This window comes from Staurois parvus, unplaced genomic scaffold (genome assembly GCF_062004578.1).
Source record: "Staurois parvus isolate SC_StPar_1 unplaced genomic scaffold, SC_StPar_1.0 ptg000788l, whole genome shotgun sequence".
Taxonomy (NCBI): Eukaryota; Metazoa; Chordata; class Amphibia; order Anura; family Ranidae; genus Staurois; species Staurois parvus.
In genome coordinates, this window is record NW_028318584.1 from 794,765 (window position 1) to 812,434 (window position 17,670).

The window sequence follows — 17,670 nt, forward strand, 5'->3', positions numbered from 1 at the left end:
TGTAGCTTAGAGCTTCTGGAACCCTCCCACCTCTCCAGAATCCTGAGAGCTTTCTGGAGGAGGGATTGAGGAGGGGTGCATGCTTAAGATTCTTTGGCCAATCCCCTGGCAGGAGCCAGGGCATGGTGACCGAGCCAACCCTTAAGAATCATAGAGCCTATGATTGGCAGGAGCAGTGTCTGGTGAAGGATGGAGTGTTAAGCCTGAGAGGGGGCCCAGGGAAGGGGCCTACCCCCAGGCAGGAGCTACAGAAAAGGATCTCCATTCTACCAACATCTTCAAGAGAGGATATCATGAGCAGCAGGGAAGGAGCCAGCCCAGCAAAAGGCCTGAAGGCAGCCACCAACCCAATAAGCTATTGGGAAGGACAGTGTGATTACTCTACACCCCCTGGGCAGTAGAAGTGGAGAGGACAGTCAGGTGGAAAACCCAACTAGCTTTTCACCTGCTGTGCTAAATTGGCAGTTTCTGGACCCCCTTGCTTAGGGAATACCCTCAGTACAGCTTGGTGAAGAAGAGGATGCATCTGGGGTTTGAGGAGGTACACCAGAGAGCTGGAATGCTCTCAGAGGAAAGACTATTTTGTCCATATCTGTACCTAGTTGTTAAGGAGTTTGTCCTCAAGTTTGCAGTTCCCTTGGGCATCCTGTACACCCCTCAACCCCGTAATAAAATAAAAAAACAAGCTCAAGGACTGTTTACTGTCTCCAGTGCAAAATGTGGAAGAAAATGCATGTTGCCTTTCTGTGCAGAGCTGTAGGGGGACCCAAAACGCCTAAGGGGGTAGTGCTACACACACAAAGTCTGATCATTGGAGGACAGGCAGGATGTTCTCCCAGCACAGCCAGAAAACTGACCACGCTGGGTGGGATGTGCCTAGTGAGGTCAGTTTATAATAGGAGAGCAGAGGGATAAACTGGATCACTAGGTTATTTCACATAAAGGAAGCAATACAAAGAGAACAAGATACTTTTTCATACAAGTACATGGCACTGGGCACATATCAGGAATATGAAATTTTGGGGTAACAGATTCTTTAAATTACATTTTTCATGCCTGGAGTTCAGCTTTAACCTGAAAAATATATCTGATCGATGGTCCACTTTATCAGCTGCATTTTAGTAAAATAAATAACTACCATTAGCCCGCTGAGAATCCCAGCCATGTGTAGACTTGACACAACGGAAGTGTTAAAAAGGAAAAAAAAAAAATCACCAAATTATATTTCTGCTTTGCAAAAAAAAAAAATCCTTATTGTTTGTCAGAACAAATAACATTTCTGCCGGCTTGATACTATATGTTAAGTTGTAGTGAAATAATGTGATTTTTTTCTGCCACGTTAATCACAAATCAAATAGAGCGCTTTTTATACTTCTGTGTTTTTGAACATAATGGATTCGGAGTGGCAAACATCGAGGAGTTTAAACCTCAGCTGGAGACAACAGAGCAAGTTACGAGAGTGCGGCTACAAGGTAGGCAGCGTTTTATTATGTAGATTTCAGTCATTTCATGAAATACCCCACATATCAGGTTAATAGAGAGGAGGGGACGTGGGGTATATTGTCTTCAAAACAGATATTTGTGATTCCCCGCAGGGCTGAGCATTCACTCACAATCAATATACAGTATTTGCTAGTGATGTGTGTACAGTAAATTCTTCTCACTAAATGAGAAAAGGTTTTTATGTGAGGACTGACTCCTTTTTTTATTTTTTTCCTCCTTTTTTTTTCATTGCTAAGCCGTGGATAGATTTAACAGTTTGCTGACGGGCTAGTAAAGTTTTATCCTAATAAACTAAGATAAACTGTAATATTTTATCGCGCCGGCGGAACAAATAAGGGAAGACAAAATGACTCCTCTGCATTTCCTAGCTTCCTTAAAGGGGATTGCTAATTTGAAAAATAACTTCGGTCTAATGGAAAAAAATCAGGTTATTGTTTTTAATATATGGAGCTGCTGAAATCACTAAATCTAGACTTTTATTTCTTTCTTTGCAATGGAAGGGAAGATCGTTGGTATGCAGTCCGGGATGTGATACTCTATAAAATGTTATGTACGCGTACACCCTCTCCACTACATCATGCTGACTGTACGGCATACATATTAGGCTTTTATATCATGGGAATTGAGTTAATCATGGGTCAGCCTCAGGGGCGGACTGACAACTCATGGGGCCCCTGGGCAATAGGGGATCATGGGGCCCCTGTGTCCTTGCCCAAACTCAAAAAAGCCTATGAAAAAGGTACCAGGGGCATCTCATGGGGCCCCCTACTGACCCCGGGCCCTCTGGCAGTGCTTGAGTTTCCAAATGGTCAGTTTGCCCCTGGTCAGCCTTCATATAATTGCAGACACTTAGTGGTTAGCACTTCTGCCTTATGGCATTGGTGCGAGGCACATTCAGGGCACCATCTAACTGGAGTTTGGTGTGAGTCACGTTCAGGGCACCATCTTCCTGGAGTTTGGTGTGAGTCACGTTCAGGGCACCATCTTCCTGGAGTTTGGTGTGAGTCACGTTCAGGGTACCATCTTCCTGGAGTTTGGTGGGAGTCATATTCAGGGCACCATCTTCCTGGAGTTTGGTGTGAGTCACATTCAGGGCACCATCTTCCTAGAGTTTGGTGTGAGTCACGTTCAGGGCACCATCTTCCTGGAGTTTGGTGTGAGTCACATTCAGGGCACCATCTTCCTGGAGTTTGGTGTGAGTCACGTTCAGGGCACCATCTTCCTGGAGTTTGGTGTGAGTCACGTTCAGGGCACCATCTTCCTGGAGTTTGGTGTGAGGCACATTCAGGGCACCATCTTCCTGGAGTTTGGTGTGAGTCACATTCAGGGCACCATCTTCCTGGAGTTTGGTGTGAGTCACATTCAGGGCACCATCTTCCTGGAGTTTGGTGTGAGTCACGTTCAGGGCACCATCTAACTGGAGTTTGGCGTGAGTCACATTCAGGGCACCATCTTCCTGGAGTTTGGCGTGAGTCACGTTCAGGGCACCATCTTCCTGGAGTTTGGCGTGAGGCACGTTCAGGGCACCATCTACCTGGAGTTTGGTGTGAGTCACGTTCAGGGCACCATCTTCCTGGAGTTTGGCGTGAGGCACGTTCAGGGCACCATCTAACTGGAGTTTGGCGTGAGTCACGTTCAGGGCACCATCTTCCTGGAGTTTGGCGTGAGGCACGTTCAGGGCACCATCTAACTGAAATTTGGCGTGAGTCACGTTCAGGGCACCATCTTCCTGGAGTTTGGCGTGAGTCACATTCAGGGCACCATCTTCCTGGAGTTTGGAGTGAGTCACATTCAGGGCACCATCTTCCTGGAGTTTGGCATGAGGCACATTCAGGGCACCATCTTCCTGGAGTTTGGCGTGAGGCACGTTCAGGGCACCATCTTCCTGGAGTTTGGCGTGAGGCACATTCAGGGCACCATCTTCCTGGAGTTTGGCGTGAGGCACATTCAGGGCACCATCTTCCTGGAGTTTGGCGTGAGGCACATTCAGGGCACCATCTAACTGGAGTTTGGTGTGAGGCACATTCAGGGCACCATCTAACTGGAGTTTGGCGTGAGTCACATTCAGGGCACCATCTTCCTGGAGTTTGGTGTGAGTCACATACAGAGCACTATCTGCATGGAGTTTGCATATTCTTCCTGTGCTTGCCTGTGCTTTCTTCCACAAACCAGAAACATGTTGGTAGGTCAGTTGGCTCTAATATGCATGTGAGGTGCACACCTAACATTGTAAGCTCCTCGAGGGCAGGGACTGATGGGAATGTATGGAATATAAAGCACTGTGTAAATGATCAGTGCTATATAAATATGTGAGTTGTGGGTTTAGATTTCTGATTATAGTTTTTCATGTATTTATACCTAAAGTGATTATAAAGTTGTTTTTTTTTTTAATAACAAACTTCATACTTGCTCTGTGCAATGTTCTTTAAGAGCGCCCCACTCCTCCCCTTCTGGGGTTGTCATGTTTCACATGACTGTCATATGCCTTTAAGTGTTCTTTGTATTTTGTCTCTGCTCCTGCCTTTCCTTTGGTTTAGTTCATGCTGTATAGATAGCTCTACCCCTTTGTTTATTTTCCCAGTAATGCACCTCAGCTTCGAGCCTCATGTCTTTGGAGTAGATCACATTATGATCTTTTGACCTATCTGATGTTCATTGTTGTAAGATTCTCTCAGTTTATGGAATAAACTTCACAAGATCTACAAGATGTCTTCTGGATCGAGTCACTGCCTGTGGTATTCAACTAAGATTGGATTTATCGCTATCTCATCACAACTGTAAGTTACAGAGATCACACTTTCAATGCTTAGATTGGAGAGACAGAACAGGGGTCCTCTGTCAGAGCTGAAGGCTCCTCCTGCCTTCTGAGTAGCCCCCCTAGGAAGCGGCTTGCTAGGGGGGTACGCATGCTGGTTCAATCTCAAGCTGCACTGTGTGCACTGTGTGTGTGTCTATTGATACACACACAGTTCAGTTTGGCCCCACCCCCTGCTCCTTCATCATTGGATTTGTATGAACAGGCCTAGTGGCAGGCAAAACATTTCTTTTTCATACATGAGGGTTAGGGACTGATGTGAATGCACAATATATATATATATATGTAAAGTGCTGCGTAAATTGACGGAGCTATATAAGTACCTGAAATAAATAAATAAGTAGGCCACCTATAGGGGAATGGACACTAGCTGACCAATGAGAGATGAGGTCCTCCCTATATAACCCCTCCTATACAGGAAGTTTTTTTCGCCAGTGTCTGTAAGCTGGAAGTCAGATGCTCTATTTGTGCTGCCAGAGGGGCCTAGGAAGGGGCAGGTGGCATCCAAGGTGACTATTTCTCATTGGATCCACCAATTGATCACTCAAGCCTATGGTTTGAAGGGTAAAGTCCCAGCCTTTCGGGTGAAGGCACACTCCACTAGGAGTGTGGGGGCATCTTGAACAATCCGCCATCAGGCATCAGTAGCTTAGGTTTGCAAGGCCGCTACGTGGTCTACGGTTCACACATTGACAAGGTTCTACCAGGTGGATGTCAGAGCCGCAGCGAATTCTGCTTTTGTCCGCAGTGTTTTATGGGTGGCTGAGTAGTTCATGAGGGATTATGGATGATGGCTTTCATGGTGTCACCCTCCCCTCAAATTTCTTATTGCTCTGGGACATCCCACATAGTCATGAATAGCCTGCTCTGTGTCCTGTGATGTACGATAAAGAAAATTGGATTTTTTTCTACATACTTACCTGTAAAATACATTTTTTGGAGTATATCATGGGACATAGAGATCCCGCCCCTCTTTCTGGAATTTTCATTGCTGCTTCAAAAGCTGAAGGCTCCTGTATAGGAGGGGTTATATAGGGAAGGACCTCCTCTCTGATTGGTTGCCCAGTGTCTATTCACCTATAGGTGGCCTATAACCCACATAGTCATGAATAGCCTGCTCTGTGTCCCGTGATGTACTCCAAGAAATGGATTTTACAGATAAGTATGTAGAAAAAAATCAAATTTTTGCCTTGTCTTGCAGTGGGACTGTGCTGGAATAGCTGACCAGTGCAGTCCTACTACACTCAGTGTGAATGGGCCCTTAAAACAAAGTTCATGCATCCTTTATACTCCCTTCCATGAATCTAAACTATCTCACCTCCCCCTGCACAGATGCATGCTTACTTCAGTTCAATGGCCACAGTTCTGCTTTTTTTTACGCTTAGCAGCACAAGTCTTTACAGTCCTGGCCAAATCTGCACATGTTGCATAGACATCTAAGGGTTATGTTTCGAGATTGGGGATGGATTGGGAATGGTCTCACAGAAGTCAATGGGACTGAAACGTGCTTGAAACGGAAGCTGTCAGATTTAGGTAAGCAGTCATCTGTGGAGGGTGGGTTAGGTTAGGTCTGGGAAAAAGTGCACGTATATAATTATTATATGTATTTATATAGTGATACCAAATTACATTATGTACATTCACATCAGTCCCTGCCCTCAAGGAGTTTACAATCTAAGGTCCCTATCCCACATGAATACATATACTGTATATACTGTATGTAGCACTACCCTCGTGAGGGCCGCTGTGTTTCTAGGTCTCCCTAAGCTCTGCACAGCCAGGCATCATGAATTTTCCACACTCACATCCAACAGTCCATGAACAGTCCATGAGCTTGGTTTTTGTTATTTTATTACTAAAATAAAAATAACTTGCATACGGTAATAGGTATTAAGGGATGCCCAACTTGGCTGAACCAATGCATGTGGACAACTTCCTTCCTATCGACAGAAACAGATCCTGGACTGTTCTTTTCCTTGAAAGTCGTCAGTCTTTGCTGATCAGTAGCAACTGCCCCTTATGGGCTAGGGACTCGCAGCCCCTCTAAGAATCAGCTTAACTTGTAAATTATATGCAGAAATGTCTCCTCTCCCCTGTAGAACTGCTCCCAGCTTCACAGCCTGCAAAAACTCTAGCCCTCCTGGCTGCTTGTAAGATCTCCCAGGAAAAGGATAAAGGATTAAGCACAGCACTGTCCTTTGAAAGCTTGCTACATGTGGCAGTCTCTCACCAGTCAATCTATGGGTGTGCTGATGTACTCATTCTCTCCTCCTTGCTTCCACTGCTCCCAGGCCTTGATCATGTTCATGCCACACTGCTGAATGGACCCTCCTGAACCATCCTGAGACCAGTGTGGAGGCCAGACCCCTCTAGACCTAGTGGACCCCTCCCAGGCCACCGACAGTCTCCTTAGCATGCCATCTCCCACCCGACTCCCCCTTGCTGGCCTGTCTATCCCATATTTACAGGATTGGCCTCACCACTCTATCAGGGCCTCCAAACCTGGGATTGGTCAGACTCCCATAAACATGTAGATTAGGTCTCCACCTCTTCTGCCCACTGGCTTCTGGAAGGTTCTTTGGTCCTCCAAGCCATGCAGAGGTGATAGAGTCCCAACCTGTTAAACCATCAGATTGACCTGAAGTAACCTGACCTTAATCACAGACTCACACAGTTATCATGAGTCATACACAATAAATGTACCTACATTATAAAAAAAAAACAGTCTTTTTCCAGAGCAGTCTGTATTTCTATTGAGGTTACCTGTGGGGTTTTCTTTGTATCCTGAACAAATCTTCTGGCAGTTGTGGCTGCAATCTTTCTTGGTCTTTCTGATCTTGGATTGGTATCAAGAGATCCCTGAACTTTCTAATTCAAAATAAGGGATTGAACAGTACAGTATGGCATATTCAAGGCTTTGGATATCTTTATATATCCTTTTCGATCTTTATAAAGCTCCATTACCTTGTTGCACAGGTCTTTTGACAGTACTTTTCTTTCCCCCATGGCTCGGTATCTAGCCTGTACAGTGCATCCATGTGAAAGCTAACACACTCACTGACTATGTATACAAAGACACTAATAGCAGTTTAAAAAGTCACAGATATGGGAAATGAAGGTTTAATTGCCATTTTAACCCGTGTGCGTCACCGTGTGCATCTGTACCTGTTTCAGTGTATGTAAACTTTTGATCAGGGCTATTTGGGTGATTTCTGTTATCATTATAATTTAAAAAGGAGTCAAACAACTAAGTGATAATAAATGGCTTCATATGATCATCATCCTTAAATAAAAGACAGCTTTGTGCCACAATCAGTCATATTTTCAATAAAAATGCCAAAATGTCACTATTATGCAAACTTTCTAGCACATCTATCTATCTAATCTTTCTCTCTCTCTCTCTCTCTCTATCTATCTATCTATCTATCCATATACTATATATATATATATATATATATATATATATATATATATATATATATATATATATGTATTGCTATTATTTTTGTAATTTTTTATTTTTCTGGCAGATAGCTGAAAACCTAAACCCAATCAGTTTTGGCCATTTTACAACACAGTCTGCCATAAAAACGCTTCTCTGAACTTTATGGAGAACACCTATCAGTATGGAATCTCTAAATTAAGGTGCAAAATGATGCAAGGAAAAAATTATTCTGCATGGTATATCATTTTAAAGGGTAACTCCACTTTCATGGGAAAATTATAGAAAATTAAAAAAATTAATGTAGCATATATAATTGTGACACAAGCCATGTTGTATTTTAAAGTTGTTAAAAATGACCTTTGTTAATTTCTGTAAAATGTAATACAATATGGCATTCTGGAGACATTCTATGCACAGTTGGCATACAGAGCTTACAGAAATGTAATTTCCTGTCTATGTGACTGGCTCACTGGTTTTCCCATAAGTCTGCACTGAGAGACAAGTCAGACTTTATGAATCCTCTGCAACAGAAATTTAATTTTTCGTAAGACACTCCCAAAGGGTTAATCACTTCTATAGTGATGCAGACACTGCAACTTTCCTCATTAGAGTACTTCAAGTACTTCATCTGAGCAATAATTAAACAGTTACTACCATTCAGAATCAGGATCCAAAAGACATAGAAGAACAAACAGCTTTTTCTTCAAAGGAGAAACAGGTAGGAATCTGCAATAAAGTTTGTTAAAATCACTTTAATGTACATTGATCATCCAGAGGAGATTGTTTTTTTTTCAAAAGTGATGTTACTCTTTAACATTTTACACGCTTGTCCAAGGGAAGTTTGCCAATTATATTCATTAGTCCACCAAATTTAGTTTTATTTCTTTATTATTTTTGAGTAGAAATTGGACCAACTACAGATATGTAAGAAAAAAAAGTAACATTATTAGGACGCTGTAAAGGTGGAGTACATGAGTAAGCAGCAGACCAGGCCACTTCCTACGTAAGCTATTAATGATTTTCTTCTACTTTTCTAGTTTTGTATCAGTTTCACGTTTCGCTTAGCTTCAACAAACCTGTTAGCAACTTTTGAAAAAAATCTCTAATTCTTTTCTTAGCTTTCAAAAGCCACTTTACTATTTTTATATTTTACTGGCTTGTGGATCACCTTGTTATTTTAAAAATACACAGAAAATGGGGCAGTGAAGCATATCAGAAAATAAACAAAGAAAGAAGCTGTGAATCTAAATCACTGGCAACTTTGTAACCTATCCTATTGGTGGACACACTCAGATGACCTGACTGCAAATCAGTACAGGTGCTGAGAGCCATGATTTAAGGCTCAGTAAAAACTCATAAAATTCTAGACTAAAATATAGGGATTTAAGGGACATGTGACCCTATTACTCAAGATAAAACTACTGAAAAAAAAACAACTACAGCCATGAGTCATATACATAAAAAACCAGTTCAGTATGCAAAGTTCAGTATACAAAAGTATTAAAGCAGCAATCCACAACCATTTTGATACCAGGGACCAGTTTTGTGCAGCCAGTTATTTCAGGGGCTAGAGGATGGGGGGGATGATCGGATGAGATAGTCACTGAGTCTGTCCTCAACCCTCCTTCAAACCACAATGTTCCTTTACAGTGTCCACAGTCTCCTTTAAATAACAGTTCTTCCTTTAAAGGAGTCCCACAGTGTCCTCTGTCCCCCTTCAGATCACAGCCCCAGTGCAGTCCCCTTTACATCACAGTGCCCCTTTACATTGCAATCTCCTTTACATTAATGGAAAAAGGACTGCACTGTACAGGGGCACTGTGATGTAAAGGGGGGCTGCACTGTAAAGGGGGCACTGTGATGTAAAGGGGGCTGCACTGTAAAGGGGGCACTGTGATGTAAAGGGGGCTGCACTATATAGGGGGCACTGTGATATAAAGGGGGCTGTACTATAAAGGGGGCACTGTGATATAAAGGGGGCTGTATTATAAAGGGGGCACTGTGATATAAAGGGGGCTGTACTATAATGGGGGCACTGTGATATAAAGGGGACTGCACTATAAAGGGGGCACTGTGATATAAAGGGGCACTGTAATATAAAGGGGGCTGTACTATAAAGGGGGCACTGTGATATAAAGGGGGCTGCACTGTAAAGGGACACTGTGATGTAAAGGGGACTGCAATGTAAAGGGGGCACTGTGATGTAAAGGGTACTGCACTGTAAAGAAGGCACTGTGATAGAAAAGGGGCTGCACTGTAAAGGGGGCACTGTGATGTAAAGGGGGCTGCACTATAAAGGGGGCACTGTGCTATAAAAGGGGGCTGCACTGTAAAGGAGGCACTGTGATAAAAAGGGGACTGTACTATAAAGGAGGCACTCTGATAAAAAGGGGGCTGCATTGTAAAGGGGGCACTGTGATGTAAAGGTGTGATATAAAGGGGACTACACTATATAAGGAGCACTGTGATATAAAGGGGACTGCACTATATAGGGGGCACTATGATATAAAGGGGACTGCACTGTAAAGAGGGCACTGTGATATAAAGGGGACTGCACTGTAAAGAGGACACTGTGATATAAAGGGGACTGCACTGTAAAGAGGGCACTGTGATATAAAACAGGCTGAACTGTAAAGGGGGCACTGTGATATAAAGGGAGCTGCACCTTAAAGGGGGCACTGTGATGGGGGCTGCACTATAAAGAGGGCATTGTGAGAAAAAGGGGACTGCACTGTAAAGGGACACTGTGATGTAAAGGAGACTGCACTATAAAGGGGGCACTGTGATGTAAAGGGGGCTGCACTGTACAGGGGGCACTGTGATATAAAGGGGGCTGCTCTATATAGGGGGCACTGTGATATAAAGGGGACTGCACTGTAAAGGGGGCACTGTGATATAAAGGGGACTGCACTGTAAAGGGGGCACTGTGATATAAAGGGGACTGCACTATATAGGGGGCACTGTGATATAAAGGGGACTGCACTGTAAAGGGGGCACTGTGATATAAAGGGGACTGCACTATATAGGGGGCACTGTGATATAAAGGGGACTGCACTGTAAAGGGGACACTGTGATATAAAGGGGACTGCACTGTAAAGGGGGCACTGTGATATAAAGGGGGTGCACTGTAAGGGGGCACTGTGATGGGGGCTGCACTATAAAGGGGGTATTGTGATAAAAAGGGGACTGCACTGTAAAGGGACACTGTGGTATAAAGAAGGCTGCACTGTGAAGGGGGCACTGTGATATAAAAGGGACTGCACTGTAAAGGGGGCACTGTGATATTAAGGGGACTGCACTGTAAAGGGGACACTGTGATATAAAGGGGGTGCACTGTAAAGGGGGTACTGTGATGGGGGGCTGCACTATAAAGGGGGTATTGTGATAAAAAGGGGACTGCATTGTAAAGGGACACTATGGTATAAAGGGGGCTGCACTGTGAAGGGGGCACTGTGATATAAAAGGGACTGCACTGTAAAGGGGGCACTGTGATATAAAGGGGACTGCACTGTACAGGGGCACTGTAATGATTACAGTGTCCCTTTACAGTACAGTCCTCTTTATATCACAGTGTCCCTTTACATGACAGTGCCCCTAGAAATCAAAGTCCCCCATCTCAGTGCCCCTTAAAGTCACTCCCCCCCCCCCTTTCCACTCTAACATCAGAGTGACCCCTTAAATCTCTACCTTTCCTGCAAAGTCCAACCTTTGGCAGGGTAGAGACAGTTATCAGTCCGCGTGTCCTCTCCCAGGTCTCCTGACTTGCTCTCTTTGCAGATCTCCAGCTCTTCACGCCACCTGCCCTGCTGATAGCATGACAACTTTGGCAGGGCGGGTGACCTGGGAGAGGACACGTGGGCTGAGTGGAACAACCACACAACAGGAGTAGAGCAGTGACCCCGATCTGTGATAGTCCTGTCCGCTTACCTCCTGCTGTGCAACCCAGTCATCAACAGTCCACGGACCGATACCAGTCCATGGCCAGGGAGTTGGAGACCCTTGTCTTAAAGGACAATATATGGGTAATAACATTTAAAGTCCAACTTCTGCCAATTTTGTTTTCAATTGTTTTTTTTTTAGATAGACACAGAAAGCAAAAATTTCTGTAAAATTGTTTATTGATGTTCGAGACCCTGTTGTGGAGATTTCACCCCAATTCCTGTCCATGACAGCCCATGGATAGGAAAAGGTAGATATTATCATCATCAAGGCTGAACGTCAAAACAATAACAATACCCTGACATAGCTTCTAAACCTTCTCATTTTGCTGAAAATAGGTGTTTTGTTGAGTCTTGCTGCCACACAGTCCTCAATAGTGAAGAGGGCTTTGCTGACATGATGACATCACCACTGTTTCCAGCATCCTTGTAGTGTGACTGTAGGGCACCATGGTAATGCGCATGCAGGGGTGGGTCCATGACACCCTGCAATTACAGGAAGTGGGTTGAATGTCACTGGGCGTCATGTAACCCAGAAGAGGACAAGCAGTAGACCTCAGAGCAGGTGAGTCTTTGGGCAACAGTCTCTTTCCCTTTAGATTAACCTCTTAAAGGTTAAATCCACTTTTTACATAGCAAATAAAGAAAAACTACTATAGCATATACAATTGCCACACAAGTCATATTGTAAGTGAATGTTATTAAAATGACCTTTCCTTTTCAATCTACAGCACTGCCATTTTCTGTAAAATGCAATATGGCTACCTGGAGGTATTCTGTACACAGATGGTGTATGGACCCCCCAAATGTAATTTCCTGTTTGTGTGATTGGCTCACTGATTTTCCCAGCCTCTTTCCTCGTTGTCCCTAGAACAGGAGTAGAGGGGAGATCTTCTAATGGGGACACTTGTTCTGGTGAATCACATAATTCACTTTAGAGGGATTTTCTCTCACTTGTTTGGGCTATGGGACAGGAAGTGAAAGAAAATCTCTCCAATGGTACACAGGTGACAAAATAAACCAACAGGGGTTACAACCTTCCCTACTTTAAAGATCCTACTTTTAACTCAGGGGTCTTTGAACGTTTGAAACAAAGGGCCAGTTTACTGTTATTCAATCTTTAGGGGGGCTGGACTGTGGCCAGTGGGAGAAGAAAATGCCATGGGCTTGGTTTACTAAATGGGAGTAAAATAAATTACATAATTGGTGTCAGTGGGACGAATAGTATCCCATAGCTAGTGTCATTGGAAGGAAAAGTACCCCATAAGTGGAGTCAGTGGGAGGAATAGTGCCCGATCACTGGTGTCATTGGGAGGAATAGTGCCCCACTATTGGCGTTAGTGGGAGGAATAGTGACCCATCATTGGTGTTAGTGGGAGGAATAGCGACCCATCATTGGCGTTAGTGGGAGGAATAGCGCCCCATCATTGGCGTTAGTGGGAGGAATAGTTCCCCATCATTGGCGTTAGTGGGAGGAATAGTGCCCCATTATTGGCGTTAGTGGGAGGAATAGCGCCCCATCATTGGCGTTAGTGGGAGGAATAGTGCCCCATCATTGGCGTTAGTGAGAGGAATAGTGCCCCATCATTGGCTTTAGTGGAAGGAATAGTGCCCCATTGATGGTGTCAGCGGTAGGAATAGTACCCCATAACTGGTGTTAGTGGGAGGAATAGTACCCCATAATTGGTGTCAGTGGAAAGAATAGTGCCCCATAACTGGTGTCAGTGGGAGGACTAGTGTCCTATCGTTGGTGTCAGTGGGAGGAACAGTGCCCCATTGTTGGAGTCAGTGAGAGGAATAGTACCCCATAATTGGTGTCAGTGGGAGGAACAGTGCCCCATCATTGGTGTCAGTGGGAGGAATAGTACCTCTATAGTTGGTGTCAGTGGGAGGAATAGTGCCCCACTGTTAGTGTCAGTGGTAGGAATAGTACCCCATAACTGGTGTCACTGGGAGGAATAATATCCCATAATTGTTATCAGTGGGAGGAATAATGCTTCATTACTGGTGTCAGTAGTAGGAATAGTACCCCATAATTGGTGTCTGTTGGAGGAAAAGCGCCCCATCATTGGTGTCAGTGGGAGGCATAGTGCCTCTTCATTTGTGTTAGTGGGAGGCATAGTGCCTCTTCATTGATATCAGTGGGAGGAAGAGTGCATCTTCATTGGTGTCAATGAAGGAATAGTGCCCCGCTGTTGGCGTCAGTGGGAGTAATAGTACCCCGTCTTTGGTGTGAGTGGAAGGATTAGTGCCTTGTATCAGTGGAGTGCCCCAAGGGCCAGATAAATGCAAGAAAAAGGCCACATCTGGCCTGATTGATTGGATGTAATTTAAACTTAAAAAGAACAATGCCCTGCTTTAACATTTTTTTTGCCAAGAATTCCAGACTAATAAAATGTTTTAAATCTGTGTTAGCTATCATCACGTTACAAACAGTTAAATGTGCACCTGTCACAATGGATTAACATTAGCAGACGTTATCATACTTTTGTTTTAAACTTGCTTGTTAATTGTTGTTTGTTAACTTTCTTCAGAATTTTTTAAAACATTAAAAAAAAAAAATAAACCACTTACTGGAAGTGCGTCATACAAACTACATAACTGTACCAATTGAGAAACCGCACAGTGCAATTTTCCTGCTACCAATTAAGAGTTTTATTGTTATTAAAGTGTTACATAAATAAATTGCTCAATGTATACAATGAAAATTACAATAAATCATTGCTAAGGACTTCCACTCTCACTGGAGCAACATGTCAATCATGAACTCAGGGTTACACTCAGCTATCTTATTGTCATTGTGTACACGCTTAAACGTAGCACAGGACCTGGAAGCATCGCCATAAAGTAAACATGCATGAAAAGCATGCATTGTTATCATCGTTAGCCACATGATATTATCCAATAAACCTAAATGTGTATGTGTATATAATGAAAGCGTTTCCCCTGTTAACGTTTGAGAAAATGTACCATGAATTTGAATAAAAGTATAGAGTAGAGTTAAAAAGGGAGGATGGAGAAAGGAAAGGAAGAGAAATAGTCTGCGAAATTCTGGCAGAAGACCAGATACTGAGTAGAAATTCTAGGAGAGTCGAAAAAAGTAGTAGGCATAGTGGAAAAGGGTAAAAGAAAAAGCAAAAAGGAAATGGCGAAGGGGAAGGCTAGTACGGGATCCACAGAGGCTGCTCATGGCATTCAAGGAAATATGAAAATGGAAGCCTTCTCTTTCGCTCAAAGTTGCATGAGACATGAAGTGTATTGGAAATGAGGGGAATAATCAGACCATGGCTGCCAGATTGAAATCAATTTATTATGGGTATCTTCCAAGATGGCAGTCAGTGTTTCATTAATAAATGTGCCCTGAATCCTAGATTAAACTGCTTCAAATTGAGTGGGCAATAGCTTGTTTAGTTTCTGTAAAAATATGTCTAATGAGAATACAGCAACACCGGGAGATGTTGTTTACTGGTTTGTGAAGGAAGACCTCCCATGGGTCTTTGTGAATGTTAACCTGTAGCACCGAGTTAATAATTGTATAGATTCTTATCCGCAGACGATGCACCTTCGGCCAGGACCACCATACATGGAGCGTATCGCCCATTTTCTGACACCCTCTGAAGCAAGATGGGTCGGGATGCATTTAGCTTTCTTGCTGGAGTATAATAAAAGTGAGGGCACTTTATAAGAATTCTCCAACACTTGCACGTTTCGGGAACTTTTGAACGTTGTGACAGGAGTCACTTTGGGTGGGGGGCCCATGGAACACAGCTCACTTTGGAGAGGTGGGGAGACCCCTGTCTCAGCTCCCCATATCCCTATTATGTGTAAGTCACCCTGTGCCTGTTAGAGGTACAGGGTGATCTGTCCTAATATTGGGGTGGGGGTTTTTGATTGTTTAATGCCATGTGGTTGCATCCCATTGCTCTATTGTGTGTCTTGTTTGGGAGCAAACTATTATGGAATGTATGTGTTTGTGTATTGGCTTGGTGGGGGGTGTTTCCGGCAGCTCTCCCTCCTGATGGGACTGTCTGTTGGTGTGTCTCTTGTTACTAAAGGTAGATTGCCCCGCCCTGTGTCATTATGCAGGGAGGGGGGGTTGTTCCCTTGAATGTAAATATCTTGTATCTGTGTTCAAATAAAGTAGTCTATTTCCTGGTTTACTTCAAATTTGTGGTGTCTGTGTTCGGTGTTCGGACAGGGAAGCGGTGTAAGGTTATTCCCGTGAGACGGCTGGCGAATAGATGTATGCATGCGCACAGAAATGAACGCACGTGCACACTCACGGTGAAGATTTGCGCCAGATGGACTATTTAAAAGGTACCTCTGCCTGTGCTGAGTGCTGACTGGTCTTCAGCTGTTCCCTGTTTCCTGCTCGTTCCTGTGTGATTTCCTTGTTGCTGACCCGGCTTTTTCCTGACCTGACTCTGATTACTCTCCTGCTTGATACTGGTTCCTTACTTCGGCTCTGCTCCTGACTTTGGCTTGCTTATGATTTGGTACCTCACTGTCCGCCCATTGATGACCCTGGCTATTCCTTTGACACTGCTCCTGTCTCCCATCCCAGCTTCCTGCCTTGCTCTGGTGCACACCTGGCGATCTACCATACCAGCTCTGCATATCACTACTGTGCCTGAATCAGAGGTTCATCAGTCTTCCAAAGTCTCCAACTACAAGAGCTGCAAACAACATCTGCTGGTTCTCTTGTCCCCCTGGTCCCTAGACACCCTCTGTTCCACTTCCAGTGGGGTCAGGGCTAGTGACACAAGTGAGGCCGACCTCTTCATTTCAGTCTCCAATCAAGTACGTGACAAACGGTATCCTAACGGAAGTACCCAAGTGCAGTCGGGGTCTGGTTCTGTTACAAACGTGACTTATCAAATCTTTGTCCAGTCTTAAAGAGAAAGAGATCTTCCCAGCTGGTGCAATACAATGGGGTACTAATAAAAAGCATTGCCTAAAACTGAAGAATTTATAAGGGAATATGCATCTTTGGTCATTGAAATAGTTTTGCAGAGTGATTTGAATGTTATGATAGACAGAGGGGACTCCACTAGATTTCTTAATTGTATATTGTGTAATAGCTCTCAATTAGAGGCTTGGTATGATTTCGGAATTTGTGCAAATGTGGGGATTCCATGATTGGTCAGCAGGGAGTGGACAACGACAAACGACAAATCCATGAAAAACACACCAACGAAAGTTGTGTATATCGACCATTCCGGGAGGAAATAAGGGTCAATTGAAGAGATGAAGTAATGGAGGGTGGTGAAATATTAATTTTGGCAAAAATGTGAAAGAATACCAAATAGATCATGTATGAATTAGGATTGGGTTAGGATACATGGGTAGTGAGATCCAAATGAGAGAGTAAAATGAGACAGGATGGATTTTTTTTACTGTGTTTTGATTGGTATATATATTTATTACAAAAATCATCACAGAGAACAACCCCCTGAAGAAATGTGCTGGGGTTTTTCAATATACATTTGATGTTCTCATATTGCAAATCTCTCATTATGGTGTCAACATTCCATATTGTACCATTTTTAAATGTTTTATGGTGGTTAATGTATGCATAAGCCACATACAGTATCTTTATGAGTTTTTTTATTATTGTGATAATAAATAAACAATCTGCAATTTTGTATAGTATTTCATGTAAATTTATCTTGTTATTAGGTACCCTAAAGTCCCCATTTTTTCCTGCATTTTGAGATGGATGGATATTCATAAAATCCCGGAGGGCCCATAGTGTTAAGTCCAATGTACAGTGTACTTGGACCTAGGGTGTAATCTGAGCTGCCTTGTAGTAGTTTATATTGGGTACACTCAACTCCCGCAGATTTTAGACTTATATAGAATATTCTTGTTTAACATAGGTCTAGTTGGGCCTGGCTCTATAGCTAGTTTCAGTTTAGGGATCGATAACCAGCATAGGTTAGAGCCAGGTTATGCATCAGACAGAAACT

General features: G+C 43.5%; 1 long non-coding RNA gene across 1 annotated transcript in view; it reads left to right on the forward strand.

Moving 5' to 3' along the window:
• Positions 1–1,406: 1,406 nt before the first annotated feature.
• Positions 1,407–17,670, forward strand: part of LOC149444323 (uncharacterized) — a 115,208-nt gene continuing 98,944 nt past the window's right edge. Inside the window, exon 1 of the long non-coding RNA XR_016306531.1 lies at positions 1,407–1,472. This is a non-coding gene — a long non-coding RNA (uncharacterized LOC149444323). The remainder of the gene's footprint in view (positions 1,473–17,670) is intronic.